Source organism: Bombina bombina, chromosome 12 (genome assembly GCF_027579735.1).
Source record: "Bombina bombina isolate aBomBom1 chromosome 12, aBomBom1.pri, whole genome shotgun sequence".
In the NCBI taxonomy this organism is placed as follows: Eukaryota; Metazoa; Chordata; class Amphibia; order Anura; family Bombinatoridae; genus Bombina; species Bombina bombina.
In genome coordinates, this window is record NC_069510.1 from 27,318,235 (window position 1) to 27,337,186 (window position 18,952).

The 18,952-nt window shown below is 36.2% G+C and overlaps 1 protein-coding gene across 8 annotated transcripts in view; it reads right to left on the reverse strand.

The window, feature by feature from the left end:
- The window catches only part of EHMT1 (euchromatic histone lysine methyltransferase 1), a 245,904-nt gene that overhangs the window by 172,693 nt on the left and 54,259 nt on the right, over positions 1-18,952 (reverse strand). Inside the window, exons 1-2 of one of the 8 annotated variants that reach the window (XM_053695710.1) lie at positions 6,843-7,001; positions 6,243-6,298 (exon numbers count right to left, since the gene is read on the reverse strand). The exons of 3 other annotated variants lie outside the window; for them this stretch is intronic. The gene's annotated coding sequence lies outside the window, so the exon portion shown is untranslated. Of the gene's footprint in view, positions 1-6,242; positions 6,357-6,842; positions 7,002-12,830; positions 12,942-15,633; positions 15,674-18,952 lie in introns of those variants that run through there. 4 more of the 8 variants (XM_053695711.1, XM_053695715.1, XM_053695713.1 and 1 more) reach the window with 4 other exon arrangements.

An 18,952-nucleotide genomic window follows, 5' to 3' on the forward strand; every position in this document is an offset into this window, starting at 1 on the left:
GGAAAGTTGAACATTCTGAGTCAAGGCAAATAAAATGTTTGAATACATATATTTAGAACTTTATAAACAAAGTGCCCAACCATAGCTAGGAGTGTCACAGAAAATAAGACTTACTTACCCCAGGACACTCATCTACATATAGCAGATAGCCAAACCAGTACTGAAACGAGAATCAGCAGAGGTAATGGTATATATAAGAGTATATCGTCGATCTGAAAAGGGAGGTAAGAGATGAATCTCTACGACCGATAACAGAGAACCTATGAAATAGACCCCGTAGAAGGAGATCACTGCATTCAAATAGGCAATACTCTCCTCACATCCCTCTGACATTCACTGCACGCTGAGAGGAAAACCGGGCTCCAACTTGCTGCGGAGCGCATATCAACGTAGAATCTAGCACAAACTTACTTCACCACCTCCATCGGAGGCAAAGTTTGTAAAACTGAATTGTGGGTGTGGTGAGGGGTGTATTTATAGGCATTTTGAGGTTTGGGAAACTTTGCCCCTCCTGGTAGGAATGTATATCCCATACGTCACTAGCTCATGGACTCTTGCTAATTACATGAAAGAAATAGATATGACTCGTATTTAAAGGGACATTACTAAGATAGAATGATGCATTCAAAGAAAAAGATCAGTCTGAGAATAACATGTAGATGTATTTTTTAAAATTAAGTTTCATTAGCTGTTTAAATATTGACAAAATAAGTGTAAAGTTTTAGTGTCTATAAAACAATGGGAGCTGCCATGTTGTAACTTAGGTTACCTTCTCTGCTGTGGCCAATTAGAGACAGTTATAAATAGGTCACTATAGTGTGCAGCAATGCACTACTGAGAACTAGTTGAATACATGTGGTGAGCCAATGACAAGAGGTATGTACAGCCACCAATCAGCAGTTAGCTCCCAGTAGTGCATTGCTACAATTGAGCCTACCCAGGGTATGGTTTTCAACAAAACAAATCAGATAACAGAAGTAAATTGCAACGTTGTTATTAAATTATATTATCTATCTGAATGGTGAAAGTTTGGCTTCTGAATTTTTGTTAAAGGGACATTAAACACTAAATAAATGCTAGATAGAATGATGCATTTAAAGAAAAGATTAGCCTAAGAATAACATGTAGATGTGTTTGCTAAAGTGTCATTAGTTGTTTAAATATTGACAAAATAAGTGAAAAGTTTTAGCATCTATAAAACAATGGGAGCTGCCACGTTGCTTCTCTGCTGTGGCCAATTAGGGATAGTTATAAATAGGTCACTAGAGTGTGCAGCCAATGGCTGTGTGGTATATAACCATGTTCTGCACTTCCATTTCTAACAGGAACTGAAAAGCTCACAAATTCATAATGAAATTACAGGGAAATAAAGAAATGTATCCCTATGCACCAGTATAGATGTGCAGGATGCTCTGAGCTAAGAAGCATCAGTGCATATACATGCTTTTCCTACTCGTTTGCATTACTAGACAATGCTCTTTCATATGTTTGACAGAACATTGCAGCTTTATATGCTGCATTCCTAGCATTTTTATGTTCACTAATTGGAAAAGTTCTTTATTGTTCCTCTGCTTTCACTTTATATATAGTTCCATGTGGAAACCTCATGGTCATCAATACAGCTATATTATTACTTCTTTATGCATAGCTCACTATCTAGTATAGCATGAAGGATAAAATCAATTCATCATGAAAGTAAAACAAGAAATAAGTACTCAGCAGAGCTTACAATCTATTGGGGGGGGTATAGGAATCTATATGAAACATGAACCATACTTGGGAAGAGGTAGTTCAAGCCTTGGTGCTGGGCTTGAAAAGGTTTATCAAATTTAGGAGCCCAAGAGAGAATTAGAGTGCCAGCTACACAATTGTAACAGGGCAAAGCAGGTGGCATATTGAATGATCCCTCTGGAAGTGACTATAGTGTATTTCTAAACCATTATTAACTCTTATACGTATTGTTCTACTTACACATCACCCCCATATAATCAATAACGTGAACTCAAGAAGAATGAGTCCCCATTAGGGAAAATCACAATTGGGCAGAGTGATAAAATGTATTTAAAGGGGCAAATAACGTCAACATAAAACCTACATGATCGAGTCAGAAAATGTAATTTTTAGATACTTTTCCATTTATTTCTATTATCAAAATTTATTTTATTCTCTAGGTATCATTTTATGAAAATTATAACTAGGTATTCTCAAGAGTAACAATGTACTACTGCAAGCTAGCTGCGGATTGGTGGCTACACACGTCTCTTGCAGTTGGCTCACCAGAGGTGATCAGCTAGCTCCCAGTAGTGCATTGCTGCTCTGAAGCTAACTTTGCGTACATGTGAAAGTCCTTTATAGAGGCTAAATGCACAGTTATATACACAAGCAATAATAAAATGCTGTAACACAGACTATTTTCTTTTTATACTTGTACGCCCCTTTAAAGGGCTATAAAAATGAGTCCTAATCCAGAAGAAAAATATCCATTCTATGAGTCACAAGGAAGCAAATGCTGATCAAGAACGTAAAACAGATATTCTATTATAGCCCAGATGAGGAATGGTCTTGGGGCCCTTAGGAAATGTAAACAGACCAGAACTCTTTCCTGTTGCAAAGCAACAAGCTACTACGTATGCAGACAACTTTAGGAGCCAGGGAGGTGCCCTGAATAATTAAGGACTTTTTCCATCATGTTCTCTCTGTATAGAGAGGATCCTATAGGGAACATTTACAGGCCAAGGGGCCGATTTATCACGGCCCGAATAAGCCCGTATACCCCTGTTTCCGCATGAGCCTTCAGAAAACAGGGGTTGTCTGTAACGCGAATACTAGAGCAAAAACGACCACACCAACTATGTGACAGACAATAAAAGCCAGCAAGAAGATACAACGGACTACTGTAATCAGATGGGTCTGCCCTTAACGATATACTCTTAACCAATTCTATTCTATATTCTATAGTAGCAACAGGATGATATTTGCAACCAGATTTACCAAAGTCCAGCGGACAGGGGCATACATTTCCCCCCTGCCTGCCCGGCATTGTGCAATGCCGCCCCCTGCTCGCGCATGAGCAAGGGTTGTCAATCTCAATGGTCGGAAAAGTCCAGGGGGATTGAGATACGCAACATGGCAGAGGATGAATCTGATGACCGTTGCTTCTTAACTCTCAGCTGCAGGTTTGCTCATGCAAGCCTGCAGCCAGAACTTTTGATAAATCTGGCCCTTGGAACAGCACAAACATCTTCTAAAGATTCTATAGATAGAAAAAGACTGTGAATACTACATAAATCAGGTTAAACAAACCAACTGTTTCACCTTGTTCTTAACTCTACATGCCAAGCAAGTTTAAATTATTCACATGTACCAGCAAATACAGCCCCTGCATGGCTGTTATTCCATGAATCCACTTCCTGGTCTTGCTTAAAACATCTGTACAACTTTACTTGTCAACACAACCTCTTGTTCTGTCATTTTTAATTACACAAAATAGTTTTCTCCCATCACTTTCACCTATCAAACTTTTGTCTTTTTACTTTCCTTTTGGAAAGTCCCAGTCAGGTGCTGACAACGGCTCAGAGCCGTCGCTAGCACTCACCCACCTTGAGGGCAATCTGGGGGCTCCCACCTACTCCCACCCCAGCGATCTGGCCTGAATAGTGAGAGGCATCACTGGGTCTTCACGATTTGCACAGTGACGTCACACGCAATGACGTCACCGTGCAACTTTATTTAAAATTAACAATGGACAATATAGGGAAATGGGGCATGCTTCTTAGAAGCCTGTATTTCAGGCATCTAAGCAGCTACATACCCCCAAGTAATTGCCTAACCTTTCCAATGGTATAAGTCTTGGGGATCTGGAGAGAAAAAAAAGGCTCAAATCTAGGTTAGCACCCAGGTAGGAAATGGCTTTTTTTTAACAATGGACAATATAGGAAAATGGGGGCATACCTTTCCAACGGTATAAGTCTTGGGGATCGGGGGAGTAAAAAAAAAAAAGTAAAAAAAAAAAAAAAAAGCTCAAATCCAGGTTAGAACCCAAGGTGGGAAATGGCTTAGCAGTTAAAGGGATATGAAACCCAAATTTTTTTGCAGACTGTGTTCTGTGAAATCCTGATTTTTCTATTGTGTGCGCAAGAAAACTGCCCAAATAGTTTCTTTCTGTGGGGAATATGCGGCACAGTGCGCAGGAACTCATAAAGTAACAGTTGAGTCTTGGAGTAGATTGGGCGTTTCTGGAGAGGGATATGTATGACACTTTTATTGCATATGGGTGTCCTGGTAAGGTTTGTGAATTTCACAAAAGATCATCTGGGTTAATCATATTTTTTTTTTAAGCTTTAAAATTATAAGATTTTGGGAAACACTGTTTATCACGTCACTCAGGGGCATGTAGAGCTTAAAGCGACAGTAAAGTCAAAATGTTTCATGATTCAGACCATTCAATTTCAAAATAGCTTTCCAATTTACTTCTATAATCTAATTTGCTTTATTCTCTTAAAGGGACACTCAAGTCAAAATAAACTTTTATGATTCAAATAGAGCAGTAGGTTTAAGATACTTTCAAATTTTCTTCCATTATCAAAGTTTGCACAGTCTTTTTATATGCACACACTTTGAGGCAACAGCTACTACTGAGCATGTGCACAAGCTCACAGGGTATACGTATACTAGTATGTGATTGGCTGATTGGGAAAAAAAAAATGTCAATAAATCAACTGCTTATTTGAAATTCAGATAATTATGTATTTCTATTATATTGAGTGGCTCTTTAATAGAATATTTTATTGCCTCACAGTAGCCAGTAAGATACTGAAGCTATCTAATTTAGTCTTTAAGTATTAAAGTCGTATCTCCTTTTGCTGTTACCAAAACCTTTCCATATCCAGCCAACAAATCCAACATCTCATCTACCTGTCACAAATACGGAAACTCAGCTTCATTATTTTCTAAAGACTATTCACTAATTTTAGAATGACCTAGAACTCACTAATAGCCTTAGTTTTAAGTTAAAATGAATGATAATGTATATTACAGTTTGCAGAATTTTATTTCAGGTCCCTAAGTTTTTGGAATTTTCTACATCTATATACAAACACCATTGTCAGGCTTGCCAATATTCTTAATCACTCCAAAATTTGAAACAAATTTGTGAGCCAATTTACACAAATAAATTGGCTTTAGAGAATCCAATGGGTTAAAAAGATTATTGCATAGAATAGAGTTTGTAAACCTGTAGATGAACTGAGGTCAATTTATCCATCAACCCTGGTTCCGCATTTACATAAGACCAATTTGTATCTAAGGCTTGTAAGTAAGATTTTAACTCGTACTACTGTTTTCTTATTCAAATAAGGACAGTTGACTTGGATCATGCATTCTGTAAATATATAAAAGTGTCATAAGCGAAAAAGCAGTGTGTGTATATTTTACTAAGTAAAAAAGGTGTCTGCAAAGCCGAAAGATATTGCTTAGCTTTTTCAAAACAGCTTAATGGAAAACTCCAAGCTGTGTATCATAATAAATAAAAAAAAATCACAAAAGGCATGTTAAGACTTAATTATCTTAATTATGGCTACGTCAACCAATCGGTAAGATTCATCATAAAAATAGTTGTCAACAAATCTCATTCATTAGGTGGTCTGCGATTAGTTGGTGAGTTGCATGAGCGCAGCTACTTCACTCAGATGAACTCCTGAAGATGGTATTATACAAAAAATGGTATTTATTTTTCTTTTCATTTTTATTCTATCCAATTAATCGGATAGAAAAAAAATAAATAAAAATGTTTTGCACAATACCATGTGCAAGAGTTCATTAGAGTAAAACAGCTAGTGCCGTGCAACTGACCAACTAATCAATTAGTTGACAACTATTTTTATGATCAATCTTACCGATTAGTCCTAGACTTATTTAAAAGGACATTAAAAATATACTAAACTCAAAAGGAGAGAGTATTTCTTCCATCCTATCTTACCATGGCTAATGAATACATATATTTTATGCATTTTACGATTAATAGGTTGCAAGCATTTGTGTAAAAAAAAAAAGGATTATGAATTTCTTTAAGTGTCAACAAATAAGTTGTCCCATATGGAATAAACAAAAGGCAAAAAAGAAAAAATGGAGACCACTTGGCACCTACAGACGCAAGGCCAATGTGGCATATTCTGGAAGGTATCAAAGTTGAAACCTACGGTAAAAAATTGATTTTAACAAAATTAAGCTCAAAGCAATCTTACCCAAGAGATGCGTCAATCTTCCTCAACATCTCCAGACACTCTTAGAACAATATACCCTGCAGAAAAAGAAAGGCCCTGAAAAGTCACAGTTTTATTGAGCTATCTGCAGGCTGCATACGATACAGTCAAGTCCAAAAGATCTCTTCAATTGATCTGTGATCTTAGGCACGAAAAAAAAAAAAAAAAAGAAAAAAAAAAAAATCATTCCTGCAGTTCTTTAAACAATGCAGACAGCACTGTCTAGACTGGTCTAGAGAAACTCATCTTTGCACAAATCACAAACATCCACCCCCCATATTCAGCCAGCAACAGAGAGCTGGATTTGGGGGGCTTCATTCGAAGACCTAGCCCTTTATAAATGGATTTTTCTCTTCCCCATTAATTAGTAATGAAATCTGCTAAATGTAGAACATATTGGATATCAAAATAATGCAAATACTAATAATGTGCTCTGATTTTTATATTGCAAACAGATGAAAAACATCTACCCCACATGACAACCATTTTGGTCAGCTGAGAACACCATCATCCCCCTCCCCACCTTTGCAAAACTTGCAGCCTGCAACTTTCATTATTTTTTTTGTTTTGTTTAGTAAATACCTTCAATCTCCCCCCAAAAGCCAAAGTTGCCTTGTGCTCTCTTCACCAGGCCCATAATAGCCGTCTTGTGATTGGCAGGGGGGGGGGCCCCACACCCTCCTAAGAAAATGTCGGCTGAGAGTGCAAACCCAACAAAAGCCAACTGAACGGCTCTGCTTGTTTCACAATAAGAGTCCTCGCTACCTTCCTCCTAGAGCAGTCCGCCCTCATGCAACTGACTGTACAATTAGCAACCCTTCTCTACTTGCTGTCAGACTCACAGCTAGAGGCAACTCACAGAAGGCTTCTATTCAAGAACCTTTAGAAGTTGATGAAATTATAAAAATAAAACATCTGCATAAGCTCAGCGACCATATCATGTTGGAATTCATTCTTTACAATCTCATAGAAAACATAAGCAATCTGATGCAAGCATTTTTGATGTTAGTAAACCCAGTGAAGACAAAACATTTGAGCTTCTAAAAAGAAATGGTTTTGGTTGGGTCACTATAATATCCCCTAGAATCAATAGCCATCTCTGCTCTTTCTTTTTTAATCAGAAAAAAAAACATTTTATGTTTGTTCAGAGAGTTGAAAATCTCTTTCTCAACACTGGATGCTGCAACATCATAAATACATAGTTAAAATGTTTAACTCCTCAAAGTCTAGGCTATCCCTTGATATATTCTGCACAACAGTATGGATTTGCCTTGTTCAGAAACCATTTGATATTAAGACCAAACAAAGCAAGCGTCTATAGTGTGTTTATGATGATATTGTTAAATAAGCAACACAAGTTATAACAAGGCATTATGAACAAAACAATTTTAACACAAATGTCTTCCTAAAAGCCTTGTAACAAATAAAATAACCGATAAAAACTCTACTTTAGGTTCTTTAAATGTCTATTTATGAATGTGAACAACCAATGTGGATCAATTTCTAAAACAAAGTATCTCTAAACAGACAATAAAAACAACAGATGCCTTTTGATATCAACACTTGCCCGACAACAGTTTAAATTCATAAAAGAAGCGTCAACATACTGATGGACAAAACTCAGCGTTAACTAAAGTTATTTGCTCATAACCAGGTGGGCATGTATCGGCCTGCTCTGGTCTGCCACATCCTCATTATTATTTGTGATGTCATCATAATATGGATATACAGATTATAAAGGGAAAAAACAGACTGTTTTGTTTTTAAACCTCCAATAGAAAAACCTCTGGCTCCTGAATTTCAAGTTTGTGTCTGCCAGTGAAAACAAGATATTTTAATTTCATACTGACACAATGTGCAAAAAAGTTGAGAATTAAATACATGGTTAAAAAAATATATTTAGGATGTAATTTATAGTAGACCCTGGTAGAATCTACAGGCTACATACAACATTTGTAACACAGATTTTTCAATAATTCAAACAACCCATTAAATTAGAGAAATTTGTAAAAACAATGGTTAAAAAAAAGAAATTGCTATGACATGGTGAATGAGCCACTGATGACGGCCATTGTAACTGTTGTGTAAAGGCTGTTTGACGAGAAGCATTCTGCAATAATTAGTTTGCAAAAACTATCTCTTTAGCAATATAAATTTAAACTGTACGGCTGTACCGCAGAAAGGTCTGTCTGTATTAGGCATGCAAATCTCTAAATCAGGGATTGACAATTTTGTATCAAATTTAGGAACCTGGCAAACAAATTGTGAAGCCCACTACACATTTTAATCAGCCAGAGAAAGATATATAATTAAAAAAAACATAGGAGTAGGGGGTAACATCTTGGACCCTCGATATACGAAGTGATGGTCTAAAATATTAACTTTCTACCAAAGGCAACAGTTCCTAGCACCATAACTGTGATAAAATAAAACAATATCACCATCAATGGGAAAACATAGGTTGTGGTGGAGTCAAAATGTATGAAAGGACCTCATGGAAAAATGAGAAAGTGAAGCAACTCACATATAGCTTTATCTTGGCTTAGAATGAGGATATAGACAACCTGTTCCCCAGAGGCCAAAGACATAGCAAAATAAAAAACAATAAAGTCTTGAGTTTTCCAGGAGTAAAAGTAGAGATTGTGGCCTACAGTGACAGTCTCTGAAGCATTGCTTCTGCTCTGTGATTAGACAATGATCCCTACAATTGCATCCTCCCCCTACAGGCCTCTCCTGAGCATGCTCAGCAATCACTAACTGCCATCTCTTTCACAGTATTATTTGCTGGAACGGTGACCTACCATTTCATAGAGCTGTATTAGGAAGCTGTCACAATTCAAATGCTTGCAAAATACAAAGTAGGTAAAAAAAAAACACAGGTATAAAGCTAAGTCTGCTTCCTGTATAACTTTACCAAGATAAATACAGTGAATTGTTTTATTCAAATGCTTTTTATATCAATACAACGGGTTTTAATGTAGATCAACACATTGCTAGGACAGATGGGGTTACTATAAGGACAGACAGGATATATTCCCAGTTTCTTGCAAGAACAGCATCTTAACTCAAAAACAGGTGTCTACCAGATTGTGTTTGTCCAAGATAACCCTGGTTGTTTCTGAAAAGGGCTGGAGATCCTGACTGAACAGGGAATTTGACCTTGCAGACCAAGGCTTGATAGGAGTCCTGGGTCATTAGAAATGTAAACAATCATAGTGCACATTATTACTGTTTTTGGGAGGGGGGTTCTTTTTTGTTTCGTTTTTAAACGCACTATATCTACCTAGGGGGTTTGCTTAATAGGTTTACTGACAATTTGATATAAATTTGAGAAAACAAATACTAACTTACGACCCAGCCAGAACACTGAGTGTTTAAAGAGTCAGGCAAGGGTTACTTTATATGGATATAAAGACCATAAAATAATACAATAAAATAAAATTAGAAATCATAACAACTGTTCAGGGTACTAGATCCTTAGACTTACTATGTTCTGCGTCACTCAGAACTATAAATCAGAAGAACCTTTAGAAAGTTTCAGTATGAGAAGAGTAGGGAATATTACATTTAGCCAGCATCCACAGAAGATGTATGGTGGTTTTCTGGTTGTATAATTCTGTGATATTGCTCATATACTCACTTCTCAAATTAGACTGAATCACACCAGCTGCCATTGTCTTTTGTAAAGTACTGAGCTCAGGTCGTAATGTGTATGAACAGCACTTTATGTTCTGGCATCTTCTGTCTGCTGGGTTATCCAGATAAGGCTATGGGTAGGTAGAAAATAGCAGGGGAGGGGCATACACAGGGACAAGTTCAAGGTTTGTTTTTTGTTTTTTTTGGGGGGGGTTGCAGCAAAAGATCCCAGAACTTAACAAAACCAGAACAACCTAGAGTCTAGCTTAAATACATTGGCTCACACTATTGTGACACATCTCAGTTTAGAGTGTAAGCTCTTTGGTTGAGGTTATTGCCAGAAAACCATATTAAAACCATATATGCTTAAAGGGACAGTTTACAATATAATTGTTATTGTTTTAAAAGATAGATAATCCCTTTATTACCCATTACCCTATATCTAAGCATCTTCTGACAGCCACCTGATCACATGATTATTATCTATTGACTTGCATTTAGTATTGTGCTAACTCTTAAATAACTTCTCGGGTGTGTACACATTGTTATCTATATGGCTCACATGAACTATCAGTCTCCTGTTGTGAAAAGCAAATACAAAAGCATGTGATTAAGAGGCTGTCTATAGTGGCTTAGAAACAAGCACAAATTTAGAGGTTTAAATGTTATAAGGTATATTAAATCTAACAATGTAGGTTGTGCAAAGCTGGGGAATGGGTAGTAAAGGCGTTATCTTTCTTTTTAAACACTAACAATTGTGTAGTCTGTCCCTTTAAACATGAAAGTCAGAATAAAGTTTTAATGATTCAAATAGCAGGAACAAAAAAAAAATCTAGTTTACATCTAATTATCACATCTAACTATTGCCCTTGCTATGCTTTTTTGAAAGGTAACTCCTTTCCATGAGAACGTACTGAGATTAAAGTGCACTAAGTACTGCTACCATATAGTGCTGAAGTAGGCACATTCCAAAGCCTATTTCAGTATGTTCTCATTGGAAGGTGCTCAGTGTCAATAATGATACAAACAGAAAGAGCTAAAATTTGTCAATAAATGTATTTTTAAGGGTTTTTAAAAATTGTACATTCGGAACAATGAAAATGTAATTTTAAACTTCCACGTCCCTTTAAGCACTATCAAAAATGATGGTAAATTGTATTCTTAATCAGGTATGTAAATTCTTGCTTTGCTGCAGGCAAACAAATGGAAAAACGGTTCCTGAAAGTTAGAGTATTCCCCTCACCCTAACACTCAAACCAAAAAGAGGAAGGGGGGTCTCTGTAGAATTTACACAAATAGTAATGCTGAGATCCCCTATCTATATGGCTATTCCACAATAAAAAATAAAATGTATATGGTATGAATCAGCGCACACACTTTCAGTAATATTTTATTTTTCCCATTCTACAGAATTGACAGAAATCAATTACAAGGGCTACCACCATATTAGCCTATAGACAGAGATCTTAGAAGAAGACACACTTCTTCATATTGAAGCAAGTAGACCAAACAAAAGCTAAAAGCTTCTTAATTAACAGGATGACGTAGCCAACTCCTTGGGTGTAAATATTGTGCAGTTTTGCCTACACTACATTTATCAGTAATGGTTGTTTAAAGGGACATTCAAGTCCAAAAAAACTTTCATTTTTCAAATAGGGCATGTAATTTTAAACAACTTTCAAATTTACTTTTATCAACAATTTTGCTTTGTTCTCTTGGTATTCTAGTTGAAAGCAAACCTAGGAAGACACATATGATCATTTCTAAGCCCTTGAAAGCCGCCTCTATTTTATTTACTTTTCACAGCAGGGGAGAGCAAGCTCATGTAGGCCATATAGATAGCATTGTGATCACGCCTGTGGCTAGTGGCAGACACTGCACTAATTGGCTAAAATACAAGTCAATAGATAATAACTAAAAGTCATGTGATTAGGGGCGGTCAGAAGATGCTTAGATACAAGTTAGTCACAGAAGTAAAAAGAGTATTAATATAACAGTGTTGGTTTTGCAAAACTGGGGAATGGGTAATAAAGGGATTATCTATCTTTTTAAACAACAACAATTCTGGTGTTGACTGTCCCTGTAACATCAAAGATCATGAATAAAACTGGCAATTTTAAATATAAACTGGAAATTGGAATAAAAAAAGAAAGCATTCATTCATGTTATACGGGTTATATAGAAGCAAGCCTTTCCTTGGGGGGGGGGGGGGGGGGATAAGGTTAATGGCCAAGTGATGTATGAAGCCCAAAATGTAAGAACGTGTGAGGCTTTACTCCTGAGAAACCCCGTGCACAAAGGGATGCACTCCTTCAATGATTTTGACTTTCAACCTGAGGTTCCACATTTCATCAAGGAAAAAAAAATGACAACTGCTTGTACAAATATTCACAGATATCTGGAATCAGCTCTTAAATATAAATTTAATTTAAACCTGAATAAATAAGGGCAGTGTCTTTAAGACTAACAAGGAAAAAAATAAAATAAACAGCCATCTAATCTCTAAAAAGTCAGAGGGTTGTGTGTCTCCTTTAGGGTTGAACATCCCCACTAAAAACTGAAAGAGGGGGGGGGTGTTCATATCCCTTGTATAATCACTGGTAGCCCAGATATTAAATATCAGTACACAATTACAAAGGTGATTCGGTTGTCTCATAATCAACCTAAAACAAAAATAAGATTATGAGAAATAAAAATATGATTGCAATGAATTCAAGACTAGCTAGTAAAATAGTAAGGATTAGCATGGTTACCAATAGTGCAGAATCAGACAAGGCTTTTCCATCTGGAAGGCCTAAAAACTTCAACAAGTTATTTTGGTATCTCTACTCTACACTTACAACTCCCTTCCAGGAAGTATGTCTTTTTTTTTTTTTTGCAGTTGCAAGCGAGGGGGGAGGGGGGTGGGAGGACAAATAAAATTATTTACTGTACCTGGAGCAAGCCATTTCTCTTGTAGAACAACTCAAAGCAAGGATTGAATGTTCCAGAGCTTCTTTGAGCAGAAAGCCAGCTCTGTTCATGCCTATTAGCTTGCAGGACACACTGAGCATGCTCAGCCAAGCACCATTTTACAGCTCTCAGCAAGCAGCAGACATTTCACAGCCTGCACAAGTTAAAGGTCCTTCAACTCATGCACCATCAAGAATCAGCCCCAGATCAAGGCAGATCCTAGATTACTATGCTCCACACAAACTTCACTTAAATGCTTATTTTTTGTTGTGTCAAGGTTTACAGTCATCCATGGACAATAAACATGTAGTGCCCTTTGCACAAATGCAAGTATTTCATCTAGATTCATAGGCATCTCACAGTGATTATGTTACTATGTGTAAAGACAGATTCAATGTATTTCAGACAACCTCACTAAAGCTCACCTCAAAAAGCAAGTCAACAATTCAAACATATTAGTTCCTGATTATTAAGATACTTATCTTCAATAGAAGAATTAAGGCACACAACCTAATCTCAAAAGAGCTGAATACTAGACATATGTACAATCCTTATGCAACGCAATAGGGTAAAGAGAAATAAAGTGTTAATGTAAAAATATATATCACAATACAAGTAGCAAAGGTCATTAAACCCTTTATAGATTGTTTTAAATGCAAACAACCAATATATAATCGTGCTGTTGACCTACAATGGAACTTTGTAGCATTAAACAACTTGGAGTCAAAATGAATTCAAAATAATGAGTTATACTAGAAACAATGTAGTGAAAATCTTATAATAAACAAAAACAGGTGCCTTCCTTTTTACTTTAGAATAAAAAAATATATCTATATCTATGCCAGGGATGCAAAAAATATGTATAAAAAAACATCTCATTTTATTTATTTTTTATAAAATATTTAGGACCCTTAGGAACATTTTAAGGTTTGAACAACAATAATAATTTGCTATAAATTTAAGTATTAATTGCCAGATTGGTTTCTGTATATCATGTGCAATCAATGCTCTAAAAGCTGCGAAACACAAGGGTACCTCTTCTACAACACATATATATATATATATATATATATATATATATATATATATACATATACACATATACACACACACACACGTTATTCTATGCAATATAACCTATAGAACAAATATGTGGCTATGATATGTATTATATATGCATGTAGAGCAGTATGGAGAATTAGAAGCCAGATCTAGAATTGTAGAAGTCAGGTCTACCCCGTCGACTGAAATTTGTCAATGTCTAATGTAAGGGAAATATTTAATGACCTCTACTAAGGCTACAAAACTCTGGGTTTAAACAGCATTTCAAGAGGCTAAAAAACACAAGTCTATAACTGCAGTTTGGGCTACTAAATATATTTTATAAAGTATAATGCTTTTCAACATTATAACATATTTTGTATAGCTTGATACATAGTTGCAAACACTGCTGCAATAGAATGCTAAAGACACATGCACACTCCCATCAGCCTACTTAGCTTTACTCTTCAAGAAAGGATACCAAGAGAACAAAGCACAGTTGATTACAGAAGTAAATTGGAAAGTTGTTTAAAATTGAACACTTTATCTGAATCATGCCTGTTTTATTTAGATTTTTCTGTCCCTTTAAGATACTGTGCTGAAAACATAAAAAAAGGAGGAGATGTATGGAAGTTTGATGTTAGGTAGAAAGAATTAAAAATACTATTTAGATAGACAAAAAAGCTCCAAAACCTTAAGAGAATCAATATCTGGTCTGTTTTGTAGATTTTGGAGAATATCAGAAACCGGGGGGGGGGGGGGAGGGGGTGTTAGAGCTCATAAATTATTATATAGGTCTTCTTAAAATTCTTGCCTGCTAGAAACCGTCTTGCAGACCTATGTACAAGACACACATTTTACCCAGCCTGATTATACATAGCTTCCAGTCCTTATCTGTAGAAATATGGTATTCACCACATCCTAAATAAAAGTTTGTCTGTCTCCTACAATTGATTTAAGTGAGTTAACCTGTTAATAGTCTACAAGTCTTATGTGCCACACCCAGATGCAGTTTAAAACTAGATTTATTTATACAATTTTCGCAAAGCTATTTTTAAAGTGTTCAGCATGAATGACGTTCAAGTCTTCCTCTCTATCTTGTTAAACACAACCTTTGTTTGTTGTATTATTTAGACCTGCTATAGATTAAGATGATTACAAATGTTTAGAAACGGTCACTATACACACTATATACAGGGCTGGCAAAACAACACTGTAGCAACAGAATGATATAATAGGGGGAAATGTTCTACAGGAAAAGACAAATATATAAAAAGCAGACTGCATACTACACACTAACCACCAAGCAAGAGATTTTAATTCCCTTCTTGGCTTGCAAGAGCTAAAAAAAAATGTCAACCACAAGGAACACAATATTAAATGCTAAGAAATGCAGCTTCTACATGGAACTTGTGCACAAAAGGTGTCCAGATGTCAAGGAACCTATAGAAGCAAGTAATTACAATGGTAAATCTAGATGAAAACACAGAGCAGATACAGTGAACCCCTGATTAAATAAGCCATAGTCAAAGCTTTCACACCTTGCTTTAAGAATATAAAACAAACAGATTCTCTTTGTGTTTTGTATGTCCCCAAAACCCAAGTCCTAATAAAGCCATATAGGACATGCTGGCAAGTGTTTCTGTGGTTCCAAACCACATGTGGGTGTATCAGAGTGTTGAGATACAAAAACCCCTGAATACACAAGCTCCTAACTCCCACCCAGTGTGTGTAAAAGACATACAGGCCTGGGGAAGTCTGGTAACGTGCTCAGCCTTCTCTCTCTTTCCTTGGTCCACAAAGCTTCAGCAATCATATCACATGACCAGACTCCCTCTATAGGTAAAGTTTAGAGCGAGCAAGCATGCATTTTAAAGACTCCATTTCAGCAGATCCTAACACAAGAAGCCATTCCATTGCAGAACCATAACAGAGTTACACAAATACCCCCCCCCCCCCAAGGGCAGCTCAGGGTTTCCAGGTTATGCAATGCTGAGGCCACTTATGCTCAAGCATGAGCTAGTTTAATGTGCTATAAAGAATCCTGAGCTGCACTTGAAGATAATAAAACAAGAGATATGAGCAATTGCACACAAAATGTCTCAACACACAACTGTCTGTTTTTACACAAACCTGTAAATGGGTGAGATTATTTCTAGAACAAGCCAAAGACTGTACAAAATGAAAACATCCACAGAAGACCTCACAGATGTTGTACTCAAACCTGTTAATAAAAAATAGTACTTATGGAGTATTACCCAGGTGGTGTTATTATTAAATAAGCCAAGCAGAAGAGAAGCCAGTAGTAATGACTGATTATTAAAGGGACATGCGGTTTAAAATTAATGTTTTATGATTCAGAGTAGAGAATAAAAAAAAAAAAATATCCAATTTACTTTTTATTATCAAAATTAACATTTTCTCTTGGTAACATTTGCCAAGGTAGGCTCAGAAGCGTACACCTGTACTGAATCCTATATGGATACCAAGATAAAGAGGTAACTGCCATAATAAAGGTAAATTGGAAAGGGTTTGTTTTTTTATTGCTCTCTCTCAACATTTAATAAGAATGTTTAGATCGCTTTAAGGAATATTAAGCCACTTTTAAAACGCTGCTATCTTTATCCGGCAAATTGCACAAAAAGTCAACAATTACATACTGAGATATCCCAAAAGTTTTTATGTCAGGATTAGTTGCACTCTTCATACTATAAAAATAAATAAACATTAGAATGTTAAATAGGCATGGTTGTTATATTTCCCACGATGCTTAAGCAATCTAGTTGAGCATCATGGGAAATGTAGTTCCGAAACTTCAGGGGTGCCCAGGTTAGCCGTCATTGTTATATAGCAACATTAGAAAAAACTAATCATTGGTTAAGAAAATACTGTCTTTAAATGTTGGTTCTTAAGGCAGAAGGGTGTGAACGTCACACCTCTAAAAACCTTTGTATGCCACCCTATGGCCTTGGAATTATATAGTACAGCCTTTTTAGTTATTATTTATTAAGTTCTATATGAAATACATGCAGTACATTGTAGTGCGAATTCTCTACTATGCAAATAAAAATAATTTGGGAAGAGGAAGAATTTTTGGAGACTTGTCACACAAGTTGGTCATTTCTCACCAACAGACATGCAGGACGTTTTGTAGGGCTTTAAGTTCTTCCAAGAAATCTCTTCTTGTCTGTGCAAGATTTATAATAATATCTAAAAGTCTATTAACGAGACCAAGAGCAAAACTGTTTAATTCTAATATAAATGAACAGATAGTGAGTTAAACGGGAGAGAAAAAAAAGAAGCATAAAAGGAGAATTGGTATTTTGTTGGGGGCAACAATAAGACATCCCTATCTACTATCTAGGGGCCTGGTGAGATTCTATAAGAATGCTCGCCAGTACTTCTATTCCACTGGTGAATTATCTAAAGCCAATTGTACCCTCAAACAAAGGTGCGTACAATACATTTTCGTACGGTATCATACAAAACCAATAATTGAAACAATCACATGAAAACATATAGGAAAATATTCTATTGTGCATCAAAAATCGTATTTTATCAAAAACATAAAATTTGTATGTAAATTGTACAGAAATAAATTGTATTAAATATGCACAGCAAAAATCATAATGTAAGTTCACTAGATATGCAAAAAACACATAGAAATTTATATAAGTGTGATTGTTGTTTTATCACAAAGTGGTCTCTCAAATCAAAGCGTAATGATCTAAACATTTCCACCCTACAGATCTCACTGTTTTTTTCTCGAAACTTAAATGTTGGCAAAGTTTAATCAAAATACTTAAAACACTAATTACTCTTAAAGAAAAATCTATACATATGAAAATAACTGCAAATTTAAGGTACAGTGCTCTAAAAACAGAGTATTTTGGTTTGTATTTGGCGTAAAATTAAAGTTTAAACCAGTGCTTTCCAAACTGTGTGTCGTGACACGTTAGTGTGTCGGTGGCAATGTGTAGGTGTGTCCCTGCTTCAGCACTAATTTCTTTTAAGTTTCAATTTTTTTTTAAAAAAAATTTGGTTTCCGACTTTCCGCCTGCCTGCTACGCATATCATATGGTTGACAAGTGATTGCTACCTAGTGGGTCACATATCATCTTAACCTATTGGCGCAGCTCAGTGGGAACTGAAAATATTCCTATTGGCGGCACATTAGCTCCTAACTGCACATGTAGTCTCCTTAATCGGCTCGTGACTGCATGTGTAGTCAGTGAGTGGAACAGCAGTGTGTTTGCAGTGCGGGCAGTAGTCAGTTGGACTTGCAGAGCTCTGGGGGCAGCAGCTTAAACGTTGAGCAGAGAAGCCAGAAGTCAAATTGATTTGTTTTTTTTGCAGCTAGCTCCCAGTAGTGCATTGCTGCTCCTGCTCTTGATATATGCATAGGAAGTGGAAGCTTAAAAATGCTTTATGATAAAATGCCAGTGTCTTTATCTAATAGTCCACCAAATATTCAGAAACGGTGTTCATCCCATCAATCTCATACATCCCATTAAAATAGTAAGTAGCTATTGGTGTTATTAAACTTTTTTTTAATTCTTGCATATACTTACTGTTACTTGTAAATGCATATTATTATTATATAATTTATGTTTGTGTCCGTATCTCTTAAAACAAGTTAGTTTAACCTCCTGTTTGCTAGTACAACTGAATTAATGTGTCGCAAAATGATGTAGGCCTAAAAATTGTGTCACTAACATGATAAGTTTGGAAAGCTCTGGTTTAAACAAACGTCGGGTCCTCCCTCTGTAATTCGCCCTCCATTGCAAACTTTTACATAGCAGAGAGCTCTCATTATTTGTAAGGGAGACATCTCGCCACTCGCAGGGACAGTCTCTTTTCTTTGATAATTGCACCAAAATTGTCCCTCTGAGGCTAAATGTGGTTTTTCACGTTTTTGCTTGCAAATTTTTGATCTTCGGGCCTTAGGAGAGGATGGAGCAGCAGATGAAGGCTTCATGTTGCGCACAATCTAACGTCTACCGCACCACTGCTCCAAAATCAAATACAAACAACCCGTTTTATTTGATAATACATGTCCTGGC